Raw genomic sequence first — 20,898 nt, 5'->3', positions numbered from 1 at the left:
CAGAGCCAGTTGTTTTGGGCTTGACAATCCGGATGTGTTTCCCATCCACCGCTCCTAAACAGTTTGGGAAATTGCATACAGTCCAGAATCTTTTGGCGATTTCCAACCACTTTGCTGCAGTGGGCATGGGCATGAATTCGGGACAACGAACATTCCAGAGAGCCCGGCAGGTGTCCGCTACAATTCCAGACAACGTGGAGATTCCAATCCGGTACTGGAAGTGCAGTTACGAGAGGGTCTCTCCTGTAGCCAGGAATCTGTAACACAAAGAAAACAATAATTAATATTTGTGTATATGTAATTTTTTTACACCCGTTTAATAAAAAAAAAAAAATCTGCAGCCTTTGGTTTACGAAAATTACGTACCTTAATGTGACCAGGAGCCGTTCCTCAGGAGTAATCGCACGCCGGAGCTGCGTGTCCTGTCACCGGATGACTTCTTTTACCCGACCAAGCAAATAGTGAAAGGTTTCTTTGGTCATCCGGGTATAATCCGTAAATTTCTCCGGGTTTGCCGGGAGCTCGCTGTAGAGGGTGTGTTACGCTCCACGGCTCTCCCGGAGTTCAATAAAGGGATGTACCCACATACGCCGCTGCTGCCGTCTTCGCTGCCTCTCTCTCTCCCTCTGTTCATGGCAAGCAACTGCATAAGCCTGAGCCATCCTCATGTCCAGATCCAAGTCAAAGTAAAAGCTCTTCCAGCGCAGATCCATGTTTCTCAAGTTAAATGCAAGCAAATGTGAAGAATTCAGCTGTAAAAAGGGGCTATATAAAGAATTTCCATAAGACACGCCCACTGCTTTCCCATTGCTTGAGTGTGTTGCAAGAATTTTCCAAGGATTTTTTCTCTAGTTTATTGCGCATAAAAAATGCAAACGCATGAAAAACGCTTACAAACGCATAAAAATGCTGCGATTTTTGGTCGTTATGCGCACAATAATGCTACAAAAAAATGCAGCGTTTACAAGCGTTTGTATGCGCTTTCCACATGCGTCTCATGTGCGCTCGATACGCTGCACAAAAAACCGCAAGTGTGAAACTAGCCTAACAGAGCCAGCTACTCATGCCGTAGGCAGAACCATAACTGACATAGCCTGCAGGAAGCAGGGGTGATAAATAGCAAACCTGAACCTAGACAGAGGCTGAGAAAGATTAACCCCTGAAATAACCAGACTGGGTTTTGAGCCCTGCCTTTCCATGTTCCCAGTCTGGTCATTTCAGGGGTTAATGACAGTACCCTCCTCTCAAGTGGGGGCCACCAAGCCCCCTGGTTTCACAAGATAATGCGTATTAAACGCTCGAACCAATTGTTCAGCATGAACAGGTCGCACCGGGACCCAAGATCGATCCTCCGGACCGTAACCCCTCCAATGGACCAAATACTGAAGTGAACTGCGGACCATACGAGAAGCCACAATCCGTTCCACTTCGTACTCAGTCTGACCATCCACCGAGACAGGAGGCGGAGTGGATGGAGACCCAGCAGAGGATGGCACAAATGACTTAAGAAGGGACTTATGGAACACATTGGGGATCTGAAGCGACGGAGGTAGACGTAAGCAAAAGGTCATGACACTTTCGGTTAATATCAGTGTCATCCATTTAGCATGAATGTTTCCATAGTGACAGTGAAATACCAAATGTAGGGTTTTCTGCTGAATAATAATATTAAGGACATCATACCATCAGATAAAAATAGGAAAAAAATCCAGCGTAGAGAGTGGAATGATAAAAATTCTTTATTGATTAGTTACTTAAAAAGGAAAAACCATTTCCATATATTTATGCTGGCAGATACAGCTCCATGTAGGACAGATCAACGCTTTTCGACATGAGTCTTTGTCAAGACTAAAGTTGAGCGAAACGGGTCGAAAAATTTCAAAAGTCGCCGACTTTTGGCAAAGTCGGGTTTCATGAAACGAAACCCGACCCTAGGATGAGGTCGGCCACGAGGTCGGCGACTTATGCGCCAAAGTCGAGTTTCAAAAGTTTGTTTTGTGCTCTTTTTCAGCCAATCAGAATCCACGGACACTGTGGGCAACGTGATGACATAGGCAAGGGTCACCACCATCTTTCAGAAGGGCATGCAAGTGATTGGCTTGCTTTGGTGGGCGTCACAGGGGTTATAAAAGGGCGTGCACTCTGACCGCCATCTTACTTCTGCCGATCTTAGCATAGGGAGAGGTTGCTGCTGCTGATTCTGTAGGGAGAGCGTTAGGCAGGGAAGAAGAAAAAAAAACTGCTTCTGCTGCTAGCGATTTTGCCTGTACAACACACCAGTCACTGTGTGTGCAGTGCAAGGGGAGGCTATATTGTGGTGGATCAGCAGTGTTGGTTGTTAGGCTGCCTTCTAAGTCTTCCTGACAGCTGCATTGCTGTTTACCCACTGCTCTGCAAACTGCTTTTTTAAAAGCAATCCCAATTTTTTTTTTTGTCCTGCTGAGGTACTGAGCGTGCATTTTTTCACACCATACAGCGGTGTACGCTCCTCACACAGTACCGTGTAACGACTGTTATCACAGCCACAGTGAAGCTATCTGTGTGTCACTCTGTGAGAATAAATCGAGGACATGTTCCGTTCTTACAGACCTGCACCTACTAGTTTTGTCTAGCTTTCAAACAGTTAAATATATTTGCTGTTTGATCACATTCAAAACTATAGAGAGACAGCGTGTGTCAGTCCGTATACTTAAAAAACACGGAGCTTGACAATTTTACGTACACCGGACAGCCGTGTACGTGCACGCTCCTCTCAGTACCGTGTAACAGCTGTTATCACGGCCACAGTGAAGCTATCTGTGTGTCACTGTGGAAGGATAAGTGGAGGACTTGTTCCGTTCTTACAGACCTACACTCTAGGGAGATTCCTATTCTGCCCAATTCTACATACACCTTGTAGTTTGTGATACACTAGCCAATTTCTGCCTGCGACATAGCGCTCTGATATTCAGTGGGCCTCACACAATTCAAAAGTGTCCAGTGTCCACTAGTGTGTGCAGAAATTCAAAATCTCCCTTATCCTGTAGTCACTTTTTTCACACCTGTGCCATCGAGCCTGTGACATAGCGCTGTGATATTCAGTGGGCCTCACACAATCCCAAAGTGTCCAGTGTCCACAAGTGTGTGCAGAAATTCAAAATCTCTGTGATCCTGTAGTCACTTTTTTCACACCTGTGCCATCGAGCCTGTGACATAGCGCTCTGATATTCAGTGGGCCTCACACAATCCAAAAGTGTCCAGTGTCCACTAGTGTGTGCAGAAATTCAAAATCTCCCTTATCCTGTAGTCACTTTTTTCACACCTGTGCCATCGAGCCTGTGACATAGCGCTCTGATATTCAGTGGGCCTCACACAATCCAAAAGTGTCCAGTGTCCACTAGTGTGTGCAGAAATTCAAAATCTCTGTGATCCTGTAGTCACTTTTTTCACACCTGTGCCATCGAGCCTGTGACATAGCGCTGTGATATTCAGTGGGCCTCACACAATCCATAAGTGTCCAGTGTCCACAAGTGTGTGCAGAAATTAAAAATCTCTGTGATCCTGTAGTCACTTTTTTCACACCTGTGCCATCGAGCCTGTGACATAGCGCTCTGATATTCAGTGGGCCTCACACAATCCAAAAGTGTCCAGTGTCCACTAGTGTGTGCAGAAATTCAAAATCTCCCTTATCCTGTAGTCACTTTTTTCACACCTGTGCCATCGAGCCTGTGACATAGCGCTCTGATATTCAGTGGGCCTCACACAATCCAAAAGTGTCCAGTGTCCACTAGTGTGTGCAGAAATTCAAAATCTCCCTTATCCTGTAGTCACTTTTTTCACACCTGTGCCATTGAGCCTGTGACATAGTGCTCTGATATTCAGTGGGCCTCGCACAATCCAAAAGTGTCCAGTGTCCACTAGTGTGTGCAGAAATTCAAAATCTCTGTGATCCTGTAGTCACTTTTTTCACACCTGTGCCATCGAGCCTGTGACATAGCGCTCTGATATTCAGTGGGCCTCACACAATCCATAAGTGTCCAGTGTCCACAAGTGTGTGCAGAAATTCAAAATCTCTGTGATCCTGTAGTCACTTTTTTCACACCTGTGCCATCGAGCCTGTGACATAGCGCTCTGATATTCAGTGGGCCTCACACAATCCAAAAGTGTCCAGTGTCCACTAGTGTGTGCAGAAATTCAAAATCTCCCTTATCCTGTAGTCACTTTTTTCACACCTGTGCCATCGAGCCTGTGACATAGCACTCTGATATTCAGTGGGCCTCACACAATCCAAAAGTGTCCAGTGTCCACTAGTGTGTGCAGAAATTCAAAATCTCTGTGATCCTGTAGTCACTTTTTTCACACCTGTGCCATCGAGCCTGTGACATAGCGCTCTGATATTCAGTGGGCCTCACACAATCCAAAAGTGTCCAGTGTCCACTAGTGTGTGCAGAAATTCAAAATCTCTGTGATCCTGTAGTCACTTTTTTCACACCTGTGCCATCGAGCCTGTGACATAGCGCTCTGATATTCAGTGGGCCTCACACAATCCAAAAGTGTCCAGTGTCCACTAGTGTGTGCAGAAATTCAAAATCTCCCTTATCCTGTAGTCACTTTTTTCACACCTGTGCCATCGAGCCTGTGACATAGCGCTCTGATATTCAGTGGGCCTCACACAATCCAAAAGTGTCCAGTGTCCACTAGTGTGTGCAGAAATTCAAAATCTCTGTGATCCTGTAGTCACTTTTTTCACACCTGTGCCATCGAGCCTGTGACATAGCGCTCTGATATTCAGTGGGCCTCACACAATCCAAAAGTGTCCAGTGTCCACTAGTGTGTGCAGAAATTCAAAATCTCCCTTATCCTGTAGTCACTTTTTTCACACCTGTGCCATCGAGCCTGTGACATAGCGCTCTGATATTCAGTGGGCCTCACACAATCCAAAAGTGTCCAGTGTCCACTAGTGTGTGCAGAAATTCAAAATCTCTGTGATCCTGTAGTCACTTTTTTCACACCTGTGCCATCAAACCTGTGACATAGCGCTCTGATATTCAGTGGGCCTCACACAATCCAAAAGTGTCCAGTGTCCACTAGTGTGTGCAGAAATTCAAAATCTCCCTTATCCTGTAGTCACTTTTTTCACACCTGTGCCATCGAGCCTGTGACATAGCGCTCTGATATTCAGTGGGCCTCACACAATCCATAAGTGTCCAGTTTCCACAAGTGTGTGCAGAAATTCAAAATCTCTGTGATCCTGTAGTCACTTTTTTCACACCTGTGCCATCGAGCCTGTGACATAGCGCTCTGATATTCAGTGGGCCTCACACAATCCAAAAGTGTCCAGTGTCCACTAGTGTGTGCAGAAATTCAAAATCTCCCTTATCCTGTAGTCACTTTTTTCACACCTGTGCCATCGAGCCTGTGACATAGCGCTCTGATATTCAGTGGGCCTCACACAATCCAAAAGTGTCCAGTGTCCACTAGTGTGTGCAGAAATTCAAAATCTCTGTGATCCTGTAGTCATTTTTTTCACACCTGTGCCATCGAGCCTGTGACATAGCGCTCTGATATTCAGTGGGCCTCACACAATCCATAAGTGTCCAGTGTCCACTAGTGTGTGCAGAAATTCAAAATCTCCCTTATCCTGTAGTCACTTTTTTCACACCTGTGCCATCAAGCCTGTGACATAGCGCTCTGATATTCAGTGGGCCTCACACAATCCAAAAGTGTCCAGTGTCCACTAGTGTGTGCAGAAATTCAAAATCTCCCTTATCCTGTAGTCACTTTTTTCACACCTGTGCCATTGAGCCTGTGACATAGCGCTCTGATATTCAGTGGGCCTCGCACAATCCAAAAGTGTCCAGTGTCCACTAGTGTGTGCAGAAATTCAAAATCTCTGTGATCCTGTAGTCACTTTTTTCACACCTGTGCCATCGAGCCTGTGACATAGCGCTCTGATATTCAGTGAGCCTCACACAATCCATAAGTGTCCAGTGTCCACAAGTGTGTGCAGAAATTCAAAATCTCTGTGATCCTGTAGTCACTTTTTTCACACCTGTGCCATCGAGCCTGTGACATAGCGCTCTGATATTCAGTGGGCCTCACACAATCCAAAAGTGTCCAGTGTCCACTAGTGTGTGCAGAAATTCAAAATCTCCCTTATCCTGTAGTCACTTTTTTCACACCTGTGCCATCGAGCCTGTGACATAGCACTCTGATATTCAGTGGGCCTCACACAATCCAAAAGTGTCCAGTGTCCACTAGTGTGTGCAGAAATTCAAAATCTCCCTTATCCTGTAGTCACTTTTTTCACACCTGTGCCATCGAGCCTGTGACATAGCGCTCTGATATTCAGTGGGCCTCACACAATCCAAAAGTGTCCAGTGTCCACTAGTGTGTGCAGAAATTCAAAATCTCCCTTATCCTGTAGTCACTTTTTTCACACCTGTGCCATCGAGCCTGTGACATAGCACTCTGATATTCAGTGGGCCTCACACAATCCAAAAGTGTCCAGTGTCCACTAGTGTGTGCAGAAATTCAAAATCTCCCTTATCCTGTAGTCATTTTTTTCACACCTGTGCCATCGAGCCTGTGACATAGCGCTCTGATATTCAGTGGGCCTCACACAATCCAAAAGTGTCCAGTGTCCACTAGTGTGTGCAGAAATTCAAAATCTCTGTGATCCTGTAGTCACTTTTTTCACACCTGTGCCATCGAGCCTGTGACATAGCGCTCTGATATTCAGTGGGCCTCACACAATCCAAAAGTGTCCAGTGTCCACTAGTGTGTGCAGAAATTCAAAATCTCTGTGATCCTGTAGTCACTTTTTTCACACCTGTGCCATCGAGCCTGTGACATAGCGCTCTGATATTCAGTGGGCCTCACACAATCCAAAAGTGTCCAGTGTCCACTAGTGTGTGCAGAAATTCAAAATCTCCCTTATCCTGTAGTCACTTTTTTCACACCTGTGCCATCGAGCCTGTGACATAGCGCTCTGATATTCAGTGGGCCTCACACAATCCAAAAGTGTCCAGTGTCCACTAGTGTGTGCAGAAATTCAAAATCTCTGTGATCCTGTAGTCACTTTTTTCACACCTGTGCCATCAAACCTGTGACATAGCGCTCTGATATTCAGTGGGCCTCACACAATCCAAAAGTGTCCAGTGTCCACTAGTGTGTGCAGAAATTCAAAATCTCCCTTATCCTGTAGTCACTTTTTTCACACCTGTGCCATCGAGCCTGTGACATAGCGCTCTGATATTCAGTGGGCCTCACACAATCCATAAGTGTCCAGTTTCCACAAGTGTGTGCAGAAATTCAAAATCTCTGTGATCCTGTAGTCACTTTTTTCACACCTGTGCCATCGAGCCTGTGACATAGCGCTCTGATATTCAGTGGGCCTCACACAATCCAAAAGTGTCCAGTGTCCACTAGTGTGTGCAGAAATTCAAAATCTCTGTGATCCTGTAGTCATTTTTTTCACACCTGTGCCATCGAGCCTGTGACATAGCGCTCTGATATTCAGTGGGCCTCACACAATCCATAAGTGTCCAGTGTCCACTAGTGTGTGCAGAAATTCAAAATCTCCCTTATCCTGTAGTCACTTTTTTCACACCTGTGCCATCGAGCCTGTGACATAGCGCTCTGATATTCAGTGGGCCTCACACAATCCAAAAGTGTCCAGTGTCCACTAGTGTGTGCAGAAATTCAAAATCTCCCTTATCCTGTAGTCACTTTTTTCACACCTGTGCCATTGAGCCTGTGAAATAGCGCTCTGATATTCAGTGGGCCTCGCACAATCCAAAAGTGTCCAGTGTCCACTAGTGTGTGCAGAAATTCAAAATCTCTGTGATCCTGTAGTCACTTTTTTCACACCTGTGCCATCGAGCCTGTGACATAGCGCTCTGATATTCAGTGGGCCTCACACAATCCATAAGTGTCCAGTGTCCACAAGTGTGTGCAGAAATTCAAAATCTGTGATCCTGTAGTCACTTTTTTCACACCTGTGCCATCGAGCCTGTGACATAGCGCTCTGATATTCAGTGGGCCTCACACAATCCAAAAGTGTCCAGTGTCCACTAGTGTGTGCAGAAATTCAAAATCTCCCTTATCCTGTAGTCACTTTTTTCACACCTGTGCCATCGAGCCTGTGACATAGCACTCTGATATTCAGTGGGCCTCACACAATCCAAAAGTGTCCAGTGTCCACTAGTGTGTGCAGAAATTCAAAATCTCTGTGATCCTGTAGTCACTTTTTTCACACCTGTGCCATCGAGCCTGTGACATAGCGCTCTGATATTCAGTGGGCCTCACACAATCCAAAAGTGTCCAGTGTCCACTAGTGTGTGCAGAAATTCAAAATCTCTGTGATCCTGTAGTCACTTTTTTCACACCTGTGCCATCGAGCCTGTGACATAGCGCTCTGATATTCAGTGGGCCTCACACAATCCAAAAGTGTCCAGTGTCCACTAGTGTGTGCAGAAATTCAAAATCTCCCTTATCCTGTAGTCACTTTTTTCACACCTGTGCCATCGAGCCTGTGACATAGCGCTCTGATATTCAGTGGGCCTCACACAATCCAAAAGTGTCCAGTGTCCACTAGTGTGTGCAGAAATTCAAAATCTCTGTGATCCTGTAGTCACTTTTTTCACACCTGTGCCATCGAGCCTGTGACATAGCGCTCTGATATTCAGTGGGCCTCACACAATCCAAAAGTGTCCAGTGTCCACTAGTGTGTGCAGAAATTCAAAATCTCCCTTATCCTGTAGTCACTTTTTTCACACCTGTGCCATCGAGCCTGTGACATAGCGCTCTGATATTCAGTGGGCCTCACACAATCCAAAAGTGTCCAGTGTCCACTAGTGTGTGCAGAAATTCAAAATCTCTGTGATCCTGTAGTCACTTTTTTCACACCTGTGCCATCAAACCTGTGACATAGCGCTCTGATATTCAGTGGTCCTCACACAATCCAAAAGTGTCCAGTGTCCACTAGTGTGTGCAGAAATTCAAAATCTCCCTTATCCTGTAGTCACTTTTTTCACACCTGTGCCATCGAGCCTGTGACATAGCGCTCTGATATTCAGTGGGCCTCACACAATCCATAAGTGTCCAGTTTCCACAAGTGTGTGCAGAAATTCAAAATCTCTGTGATCCTGTAGTCACTTTTTTCACACCTGTGCCATCGAGCCTGTGACATAGCGCTCTGATATTCAGTGGGCCTCACACAATCCAAAAGTGTCCAGTGTCCACTAGTGTGTGCAGAAATTCAAAATCTCTGTGATCCTGTAGTCATTTTTTTCACACCTGTGCCATCGAGCCTGTGACATAGCGCTCTGATATTCAGTGGGCCTCGCACAATCCAAAAGTGTCCAGTGTCCACTAGTGTGTGCAGAAATTCAAAATCTCCCTTATCCTGTAGTCACTTTTTTCACACCTGTGCCATCGAGCCTGTGACATAGCGCTCTGATATTCAGTGGGCCTCACACAATCCAAAAGTGTCCAGTGTCCACTAGTGTGTGCAGAAATTCAAAATCTCTGTGATCCTGTAGTCACTTTTTTCACACCTGTGCCATCAAACCTGTGACATAGCGCTCTGATATTCAGTGGTCCTCACACAATCCAAAAGTGTCCAGTGTCCACTAGTGTGTGCAGAAATTCAAAATCTCCCTTATCCTGTAGTCACTTTTTTCACACCTGTGCCATCGAGCCTGTGACATAGCGCTCTGATATTCAGTGGGCCTCACACAATCCATAAGTGTCCAGTTTCCACAAGTGTGTGCAGAAATTCAAAATCTCTGTGATCCTGTAGTCACTTTTTTCACACCTGTGCCATCGAGCCTGTGACATAGCGCTCTGATATTCAGTGGGCCTCACACAATCCAAAAGTGTCCAGTGTCCACTAGTGTGTGCAGAAATTCAAAATCTCCCTTATCCTGTAGTCACTTTTTTCACACCTGTGCCATCGAGCCTGTGACATAGCACTCTGATATTCAGTGGGCCTCACACAATCCAAAAGTGTCCAGTGTCCACTAGTGTGTGCAGAAATTCAAAATCTCCCTTATCCTGTAGTCACTTTTTTCACACCTGTGCCATCGAGCCTGTGACATAGCGCTCTGATATTCAGTGGGCCTCACACAATCCAAAAGTGTCCAGTGTCCACTAGTGTGTGCAGAAATTCAAAATCTCCCTTATCCTGTAGTCACTTTTTTCACACCTGTGCCATCGAGCCTGTGACATAGCACTCTGATATTCAGTGGGCCTCACACAATCCAAAAGTGTCCAGTGTCCACTAGTGTGTGCAGAAATTCAAAATCTCCCTTATCCTGTAGTCATTTTTTTCACACCTGTGCCATCGAGCCTGTGACATAGCGCTCTGATATTCAGTGGGCCTCACACAATCCAAAAGTGTCCAGTGTCCACTAGTGTGTGCAGAAATTCAAAATCTCTGTGATCCTGTAGTCACTTTTTTCACACCTGTGCCATCGAGCCTGTGACATAGCGCTCTGATATTCAGTGGGCCTCACACAATCCAAAAGTGTCCAGTGTCCACTAGTGTGTGCAGAAATTCAAAATCTCTGTGATCCTGTAGTCACTTTTTTCACACCTGTGCCATCGAGCCTGTGACATAGCGCTCTGATATTCAGTGGGCCTCACACAATCCAAAAGTGTCCAGTGTCCACTAGTGTGTGCAGAAATTCAAAATCTCCCTTATCCTGTAGTCACTTTTTTCACACCTGTGCCATCGAGCCTGTGACATAGCGCTCTGATATTCAGTGGGCCTCACACAATCCAAAAGTGTCCAGTGTCCACTAGTGTGTGCAGAAATTCAAAATCTCTGTGATCCTGTAGTCACTTTTTTCACACCTGTGCCATCAAACCTGTGACATAGCGCTCTGATATTCAGTGGGCCTCACACAATCCAAAAGTGTCCAGTGTCCACTAGTGTGTGCAGAAATTCAAAATCTCCCTTATCCTGTAGTCACTTTTTTCACACCTGTGCCATCGAGCCTGTGACATAGCGCTCTGATATTCAGTGGGCCTCACACAATCCATAAGTGTCCAGTTTCCACAAGTGTGTGCAGAAATTCAAAATCTCTGTGATCCTGTAGTCACTTTTTTCACACCTGTGCCATCGAGCCTGTGACATAGCGCTCTGATGTTCAGTGGGCCTCACACAATCCAAAAGTGTCCAGTGTCCACTAGTGTGTGCAGAAATTCAAAATCTCTGTGATCCTGTAGTCATTTTTTTCACACCTGTGCCATCGAGCCTGTGACATAGCGCTCTGATATTCAGTGGGCCTCACACAATCCATAAGTGTCCAGTGTCCACTAGTGTGTGCAGAAATTCAAAATCTCCCTTATCCTGTAGTCACTTTTTTCACACCTGTGCCATCGAGCCTGTGACATAGCGCTCTGATATTCAGTGGGCCTCACACAATCCAAAAGTGTCCAGTGTCCACTAGTGTGTGCAGAAATTCAAAATCTCCCTTATCCTGTAGTCACTTTTTTCACACCTGTGCCATTGAGCCTGTGACATAGCGCTCTGATATTCAGTGGGCCTCGCACAATCCAAAAGTGTCCAGTGTCCACTAGTGTGTGCAGAAATTCAAAATCTCTGTGATCCTGTAGTCACTTTTTTCACACCTGTGCCATCGAGCCTGTGACATAGCGCTCTGATATTCAGTGGGCCTCACACAATCCATAAGTGTCCAGTGTCCACAAGTGTGTGCAGAAATTCAAAATCTCTGTGATCCTGTAGTCACTTTTTTCACACCTGTGCCATCGAGCCTGTGACATAGCGCTCTGATATTCAGTGGGCCTCACACAATCCAAAAGTGTCCAGTGTCCACTAGTGTGTGCAGAAATTCAAAATCTCCCTTATCCTGTAGTCACTTTTTTCACACCTGTGCCATCGAGCCTGTGACATAGCACTCTGATATTCAGTGGGCCTCACACAATCCAAAAGTGTCCAGTGTCCACTAGTGTGTGCAGAAATTCAAAATCTCTGTGATCCTGTAGTCACTTTTTTCACACCTGTGCCATCGAGCCTGTGACATAGCGCTCTGATATTCAGTGGGCCTCACACAATCCAAAAGTGTCCAGTGTCCACTAGTGTGTGCAGAAATTCAAAATCTCTGTGATCCTGTAGTCACTTTTTTCACACCTGTGCCATCGAGCCTGTGACATAGCGCTCTGATATTCAGTGGGCCTCACACAATCCAAAAGTGTCCAGTGTCCACTAGTGTGTGCAGAAATTCAAAATCTCCCTTATCCTGTAGTCACTTTTTTCACACCTGTGCCATCGAGCCTGTGACATAGCGCTCTGATATTCAGTGGGCCTCACACAATCCAAAAGTGTCCAGTGTCCACTAGTGTGTGCAGAAATTCAAAATCTCTGTGATCCTGTAGTCACTTTTTTCACACCTGTGCCATCGAGCCTGTGACATAGCGCTCTGATATTCAGTGGGCCTCACACAATCCAAAAGTGTCCAGTGTCCACTAGTGTGTGCAGAAATTCAAAATCTCCCTTATCCTGTAGTCACTTTTTTCACACCTGTGCCATCGAGCCTGTGACATAGCGCTCTGATATTCAGTGGGCCTCACACAATCCAAAAGTGTCCAGTGTCCACTAGTGTGTGCAGAAATTCAAAATCTCTGTGATCCTGTAGTCACTTTTTTCACACCTGTGCCATCAAACCTGTGACATAGCGCTCTGATATTCAGTGGTCCTCACACAATCCAAAAGTGTCCAGTGTCCACTAGTGTGTGCAGAAATTCAAAATCTCCCTTATCCTGTAGTCACTTTTTTCACACCTGTGCCATCGAGCCTGTGACATAGCGCTCTGATATTCAGTGGGCCTCACACAATCCATAAGTGTCCAGTTTCCACAAGTGTGTGCAGAAATTCAAAATCTCTGTGATCCTGTAGTCACTTTTTTCACACCTGTGCCATCGAGCCTGTGACATAGCGCTCTGATATTCAGTGGGCCTCACACAATCCAAAAGTGTCCAGTGTCCACTAGTGTGTGCAGAAATTCAAAATCTCTGTGATCCTGTAGTCATTTTTTTCACACCTGTGCCATCGAGCCTGTGACATAGCGCTCTGATATTCAGTGGGCCTCGCACAATCCAAAAGTGTCCAGTGTCCACTAGTGTGTGCAGAAATTCAAAATCTCCCTTATCCTGTAGTCACTTTTTTCACACCTGTGCCATCGAGCCTGTGACATAGCGCTCTGATATTCAGTGGGCCTCACACAATCCAAAAGTGTCCAGTGTCCACTAGTGTGTGCAGAAATTCAAAATCTCTGTGATCCTGTAGTCACTTTTTTCACACCTGTGCCATCAAACCTGTGACATAGCGCTCTGATATTCAGTGGTCCTCACACAATCCAAAAGTGTCCAGTGTCCACTAGTGTGTGCAGAAATTCAAAATCTCCCTTATCCTGTAGTCACTTTTTTCACACCTGTGCCATCGAGCCTGTGACATAGCGCTCTGATATTCAGTGGGCCTCACACAATCCATAAGTGTCCAGTTTCCACAAGTGTGTGCAGAAATTCAAAATCTCTGTGATCCTGTAGTCACTTTTTTCACACCTGTGCCATCGAGCCTGTGACATAGCGCTCTGATATTCAGTGAGCCTCACACAATCCAAAAGTGTCCAGTGTCCACTAGTGTGTGCAGAAATTCAAAATCTCTGTGATCCTGTAGTCATTTTTTTCACACCTGTGCCATCGAGCCTGTGACATAGCGCTCTGATATTCAGTGGGCCTCGCACAATCCAAAAGTGTCCAGTGTCCACTAGTGTGTGCAGAAATTCAAAATCTCCCTTATCCTGTAGTCACTTTTTTCACACCTGTGCCATCGAGCCTGTGACATAGCGCTCTGATATTCAGTGGGCCTCACACAATCCATAAGTGTCCAGTGTCCACAAGTGTGTGCAGAAATTCAATATCTCTGTGATCCTGTAGTCACTTTTTTCACACCTGTGCCATCGAGCCTGTGACATAGCTCTCTGATATTCAGTGGGCCTCACACAATCCAAAAGTGTCCAGTGTCCACTAGTGTGTGCAGAAATTCAAAATCTCCCTTATCCTGTAGTCACTTTTTTCACACCTGTGCCATTGAGCCTGTGACATAGCGCTGTGATATTCAGTGGGCCTCACACAATCCATAAGTGTCCAGTGTCCACAAGTGTGTGCAGAAATTCAAAATCTCCCCTGTCCTATAGACACCTTGTACCTTGTTTTACATTGCTATATAGTTTGTTGGATTTTGTCTACATTTCTACAAAAAATGTGGAAGGCTGGTGGAAGAGGCCGTGGAATTGGGCGTGGGTTGGCAGCTGGTAATGATGGTGTTAGTGGTGGATCTGATGGTAGTGGCAAGAGCAAAATAGGACCGAATGCAGGAGGTGTTGAGCCTGCATCATCGTCTGGCTCCATAAGGCTTTGAAGGCTTAGTTTTCTAGGAGTTGGCAAACCGCTTTTAAAGCCAGAGCATCAGGAAAAAGTTTTGTCTTACATTGCTGACTCAGCCTCCAGCTCTATCGCCTCCTCTTCTGAAGTTGTAAAAAGTAAAAGCACTGAGTCGTCATTGGAGGCTCATGTTCATGAACCACACCTTTCCTTGTGTCCTTCACCCCAACCAAGATTGAAGGATGACGCAGGCCATACTACTGATTACTCCATGGAGCTGTTTTCACATACCATGCCTGGATTATCAAGTGAAATGGTGAATTACCCAGGCCAAGATGAATCTGACATGGAGTGCACTGATGCACAGCCGCTGATAGATGATTCTGCTGGTACATTCACTCAGAGCACTACATTGTCCTCGCAGTGTATAGAGCCAGATTCTGACCCTGATGAGACTCAGGTGCCCCTTCCCGCACACTATACCACCATACACGGTGACACAGAGGAAGGTGCACATGACATTGAAGAGGAGGTGATGGATGACCCAGTTGTTGACCCAGATTGGCATCCATTGGGGGAAGAGGGTGCTGCTTCCAATAGCTCAGATGAGGAGCATCCACAGCAGACATCGACATCGCAGCAGCTGTTATCTGGCAGGCCCGGAGCACTCCAAAGACAGGTTCCAAAAATCAAAAGAGTTGCTGGACAGCTTGTCCAGAGGGTCAAAAGATCACAGCGTGCTAGGCCGCAAAATGTCTGCCAAAGTAGGAAGAGTGCAGTGTGGCACTTTTTTTAACAAAATCCTCATGATCAGGCCAAGGTTATCTGTAAGAAGGGCGCAAAGACCTTTAGCCGAGGGAAAAATCTGAAAAATTTGAATACCAGTTGCATGCTTAGACATTTAACCACCATGCACTTGCAAGCGTGGACACAACACCAAACCTCAAGTGCCACATGTGCAACTGATCACAAAGAAGGTAGTCAGCAACGCTACATTGTTTCCCCCACTGTAAGCCCACCGGTTAGCACAGCAGCAAATGTTGATGTGTCGTTGCAAGGCAGGGAATCCCACTGTTATATCAATGAAATACTGAATCTAGGCCATCAGAAAGAACACCAACTCCATCACCATCATCAACCCTCTCTCAGTCCGCCCTGTCCACCGCTACTTCCACCATATGCAGCTCTTAAGTCCAGCTCACCCTCCCAGACACTATGAGTAGGTCAAGAAAGTACTCAGTCTCTCACCCACGTACACTGGGTTTGAACGCCCACATTGCCAAACTAATCTCGTTTGAGATGATGCCCTATCGGTTGGTGGAAAGCGCAGCTTTCCACGAACTCATGGCCTATGCAGTACCACGCTATGACCTACCCAGTCGCCACTTCTTCTCTTGCAAAGCCATCCCAGCCCTCCACCATCATGTAAAAGACCGCATTGTCCATGCACTCAAGCAGTCAGTGAGTGGAAAGGTGCACCTCACAACTGATGCATGGTCCAGTCGGCATGGCCAGGGCCGTTACGTGTCCATCACTGCGCACTGGGTTAATGTGGTGGATGCAGGGTCCACAGGGGACAGCGGTGGTGGGACAGTGCTGCCTAGCCCACGGTATAGGAAACAGGAAACAGTTGGCTGTAGGCATTCGACCCTCCTCCTCCTCCTCCAGAAGCGAAAGCTCGTCCACAGAGCGCAGTCGTACGAGCACTCCATCTGCAGCTGCCACTGTTGCACACGAGGTGTCCCCCTATCGAGCAGCTAGTGGAAAGCGTCAGCAGGCTGTGTTGCAGATGATGTGTTTGGGCGACAGACACACCGCCGAGGTGCTGGCCGAGTACTTGAAGCGACAAACTGAGTCATGGCTGGGCAGTGTACATCTTGAGGCAGGCAAGGTAGTTAGTGATAACGGCCGTAATTTTGTGGCAGCCATAGCCCTTTCAAAACTCAGCCACATACCTTGCTTGGCTCACACCTTGAACCTGGTGGTGCAGTGCTTCCTCAAAAATTATCCGGAGTTAACAGCCCTGCTCCAGAAGGTGCGAAGACTGTGCGCGCACATCCGCCGGTCGCCTGTACACTCCGTTCGTATGCAGAAGCTGCAGCGATTGCTCCACCTTCCCAACCACCGCCTCATTATCGACATTGCAACAAGGTGGAACTCCACCCTGCACATGGTGGAGCGGCTGTGCGAGCAGAGGCAGGCCATAATGCATTTGTGGGAGGATACACGGCCAGGCACTTTGAGAGCAGACATGGAGTTGACAGGTGTGCAGTGGTCGAAGCAGAAATACCTCTGTAAAGTCCTTTAGTGTTTTGAGGAATGCACACGGCTGGTAAGCGCAGACGACGCCATCCTAAGCATGAGCATCCCACTTATGCGTCTGCTCATGCAAACTTTGACGCACCTTAAGGAGCAGGCGTCTGCAGCCAATGTTGATGAGGAGGAAGAGGAGGAGGGAATCCTGGATGACATTCAGCCATTGTCTGCTCAGGGACCTCTCCTGGACGAGGTGGAGGAAGAAGAGGAGGAGGAGGATGATGATGGGGATGATTACTTAGGGGAGGAGGATGCATCTCGTGGGGCAAGTGAAAATGTTGGCGTGGCAAGGTCTGGTACAGGGTTTGTGCGTGACTGGAGGGATGTGGATTTGCCAGAAAGTGCTCCTCCAACCAGCACTCGCAGTGCATCATTGACACCGAGAACATTGGCCCACATGTCAGATTATGCCTTGCAGATCCTAAAAAGGGACCCCTGCATTGCCAAAATGATGAACGATGACGACTACTGGTTGGCCAGCATCCTGGATCCACGCTATAAAGGCAAATTACAAAACATCATGCCACAGGAGAACCTTGACCTAATATTGGCTAATAAATCGGTTGCTTGAGGCATTCCCAGCACACAGCAGCGGTGATGGTTCCCACATGAGCTGTACGGGCCGGGGGCAGCTTGGCAGAGGTGTTCATGGTGCACACAGCAGAAGTGGCGTTGGAGACAGGGGTTTCATGACAATGTTGTGGACTGATTTTTCAAGTACCGCTCACACAACTGGTAATACTGCATCGATGGAAAGTGACAGGAGACAGCAGTTGTCAGCTATGGTTACAAACTACTTTTCCTCCCATATCGATGTTCTCCCACACAGGTCATACCCCTTTGACTATTGGGCCGCTAAACTGGACACCTGGCCTGAATTGGCACAATATGCCTTACAGGAGCTCGCTTGCCCAGCTGCAAGTGTGCTATCGGAAAGAGTCTTCAGTGCAGCTGGATCAATCCTGACAGAAAAAAGGACCCGTCTGTCAACCCAAAATGTGGATGATCTAACCTTCATTAAAATGAACCATGCATGGGTTCCCAAGGATTTTGTCCCACCTTCCCCTGATGACACATAGGGTGACAGAAAAATGGCTTGCTTTGGTCCACCTCTTCCTGGGACTTGACCTATTTCGCCTTTTGCATCAGCTGAATGTCCAACATCAACATATGCCACTTTCTAAAACTCCCTAACTGTGCTGCCTCCCCCCCCCCATGGCCGGGGTCACCACCTAGCGCACGACACCGTGAGAGTGCCGTTGCCCTGGACAGGTGGGTAGGCCGACTCTTGGGCGCGGGCACTGGCACAGGGTCCCTCATAGTGCAATCAAGTGTCTCTGACGGTGGTGGTGCACACCCGCCGTCAGACACACCGCCATACTATGAGGGGCCCAGTGCCAGTACCGACGCCCACGAGTGGGCCCCCCTTGCTTGGGCAGGGCCCCAGCATTTGCAATCTTTACCTCTCCCTGCTCCTCCGCTGTGTAGTCTGGGCCGTCAAATCCATACTGTGCCTGACACCGTCTGAGCCTGCCTCCTGATGTATAGACATATATTTTGAATGTGTACGCTATCCATACATGTTATCCGGGGATACGGTACCCTTTCTCACCTTTGTGCAATCACGTGCAATCCATACTGGGCCTAACACCATCTGAGCCTGCCTCCTGATGTATAGACATATATTTTGAATGTGTACGCTATCCATACATGTTATCCCGGGATACGGTACCCTTTCTCACCTTTGTGCAATCACGTGCAAGCCATACTGGGCCTAACACCGTCTGAGCCTACCTCCTGATGTATAGACATATATTTTGAATGTGTACGCTATCCATACATGTTATCCGGGGATACGGTACCCTTTCTCACCTTTGTGCAATCACGTGCAAGCCATACTGGGCCTAACACCGTCTGAGCCTGCCTCCTGATGTATTGACATATATTTTGAATGTGTACGCTATCCATACATGTTATCCGGGGATACGGTACCCTTTCTCACCTTTGTGCAATCACGTGTAATCCATACTGGGCATGAGAACGGCTGGCGAGCTGTTAAGCAAGCTACAGCATCTGTGGTTTGCACACGTAAGTTTTTCATTTTTTCAGGAATGACAGTTAGGCCTAATTCCGAAACTGCGGTTGACCTGCACTTACTGGGAAATCATCGTTCGCGGGTAATAATTGTAATCATTGATCCCTATCATTAACGTTGTTCAGCGGGTTATCTGCACCTGTAAGCGACAAACGCTGGCCTTTTCATTGTAGCACACATGCAGCCACGGACATGTAAGGGCATGACACACCAGTTATTGGCCAATCTCATGTGCCAGAGCCTCACGTGTCCCTCTAGTAAGCCGGACTCGGACCGCGGGGCATGACGGAGTCTCGTTCGTTAACGGAATTAAGCTTGCAATGTGTGCATCTTTTCTGTAGCTGGCATGGTTGAGGTTTCCCAGGTGGAGTCGAATTTAACCGTAGGCTCCACTCCTGGTGGTGCCCTTCTGGACATTCCTTTAAGGTTCAGCTTTGCAACCATACTGCCCATGTAAAACAAACACTTTGCCTTCATGAACACTGTTTGGAGGGTCATGACTCGTGGGAATAACGCCGCCCAATCAGTTAACCTGCTAGAGAGATCCTTCGTTGCTCCCAAGCATGACATCACACTCCCTAGGAGGAAGGTAATGCCACTGTGGCGACCGTACTCCTGGGGGCGACACAAGTGCACTGATGCCCAGCCACTGCTCGATGAATCTGCTGGTACATTGACCCAGACCACTACATTCCCCTCGCACGCTACACGGCCTGAATCTGACCCTGATGAAACTCAGGTTACCCTTCCCATATACAGTTCCATCTTACACGGTGACAAAGAGGAAGCTGCAGATGAAAGTGCAGGTTCGGCCCACCCGCCATCATACACACCACCGTACTATCAGGGGCCCTGTGCCAGTGCCGTCGCCAACGAGTGGGCCCCCCCTGCTTGCTCAGGATCACAGCACTTGCAAGGTTGAAATACTGTGCAGTGAGATGGAAGATGGGGACGACGAGGAGTCCAGACTAGTACAGTAATTCCCTAGCGAGGAGACTTATTTGATTGTTTTCAATGTTGGGACAGCAATTTTTGGGGAGCACTATACTCTGGAGAATGATAGATGGGGCCCACCATACACTGGAACATTCCAAAGGTGGACATCAGACACTGGAGCAGCATTTACAGGGCCCATTATACACTAGAGCATTAGAAATGGGGCCCATTATGTTTGGAGCATTATTTGGGCCCATAAGACAGTGGAGCTTCATCCATGGGGACCAACATATACTGTAGCATTATGTGGAGCTCATCATATACTGTTTCAAACATTATATGGGACCAATGATTCTGTATGGAAAATAGATGGGCCTCGTCATGAGATGTAAAAAGTGAAGTATTTTTCATTGTACTATACCGCTATTTCTCTGCCGTATCGGAGCATGATGAGTTGTGGTATGTGTTAAAGGGGCGCTCTTTCGCCAAGGGCACATGAAAACCTGGAGCCAGCCCTACCCCCCCACAACTTTAGCCAAATAACCCCCATTTTTCAGTGCGTAACTTGTATTATGAAGTTAATTAAGGTTGACAAGCTTAAGTAAGAAGAATTGATGCTTTTGGCATTCAAATGGGCACTGTAGGTGTGTTTCCTGTCCTACTCTCACTGCCGACTTTTATTCCCCATTGACTTACATTGGGTTTCGTGTTTCGGGACGACCCCGACTTTTCCCTATAATCGGCCAATCTTGCTCGACCCGACTTTTGGAAAAGTCGGGTTTCACGAAATGAAACTCGACCCTAAAAAACCAAAAGTCGCTCAACTCTAGTCAAGACTCTATGCTGGATTTTTTTTTCCTTTTTTTCTGCACTTTCTGGTTGCTCTGCCTGGAGTTGGTCTGGATATAATCTACAGAGACTCAGGTAAGCTGACTACCCTTTTTTTTCTCTTTAATATATCAGATAAAAATGATATGGATACCAAACCACTGATGGATAGGGACAAAATACCCAAAGCACAGAACTGTACAGATTGGGATACTAAGCTAATGGACACCAAGAACCATGGGACACTAAACCAGTTGGTGATAAACAACTGAACATTAGAAATTAGGGCACAAAAGCCACACCTCACATTTGAAGAAATTTACATAGCTTAT

The 20,898-nt window shown here is 46.9% G+C and overlaps 1 protein-coding gene across 2 annotated transcripts in view; it reads right to left on the bottom strand.

Annotated features, from left to right (window-relative positions):
- The window catches only part of VEPH1 (ventricular zone expressed PH domain containing 1), a 915,267-nt gene that overhangs the window by 753,975 nt on the left and 140,394 nt on the right, over positions 1 to 20,898 (bottom strand). The window lies entirely within an intron of this gene.

This window comes from Dendrobates tinctorius, unplaced genomic scaffold (genome assembly GCF_039654945.1).
Source record: "Dendrobates tinctorius isolate UK_male_01 unplaced genomic scaffold, ASM3965494v1 ptg000060l, whole genome shotgun sequence".
In the NCBI taxonomy this organism is placed as follows: Eukaryota; Metazoa; Chordata; class Amphibia; order Anura; family Dendrobatidae; genus Dendrobates; species Dendrobates tinctorius.
The sequence above is the reverse complement of the archived record's forward strand: the minus strand, read 5'-3'. Positions and strand labels throughout refer to the sequence as shown.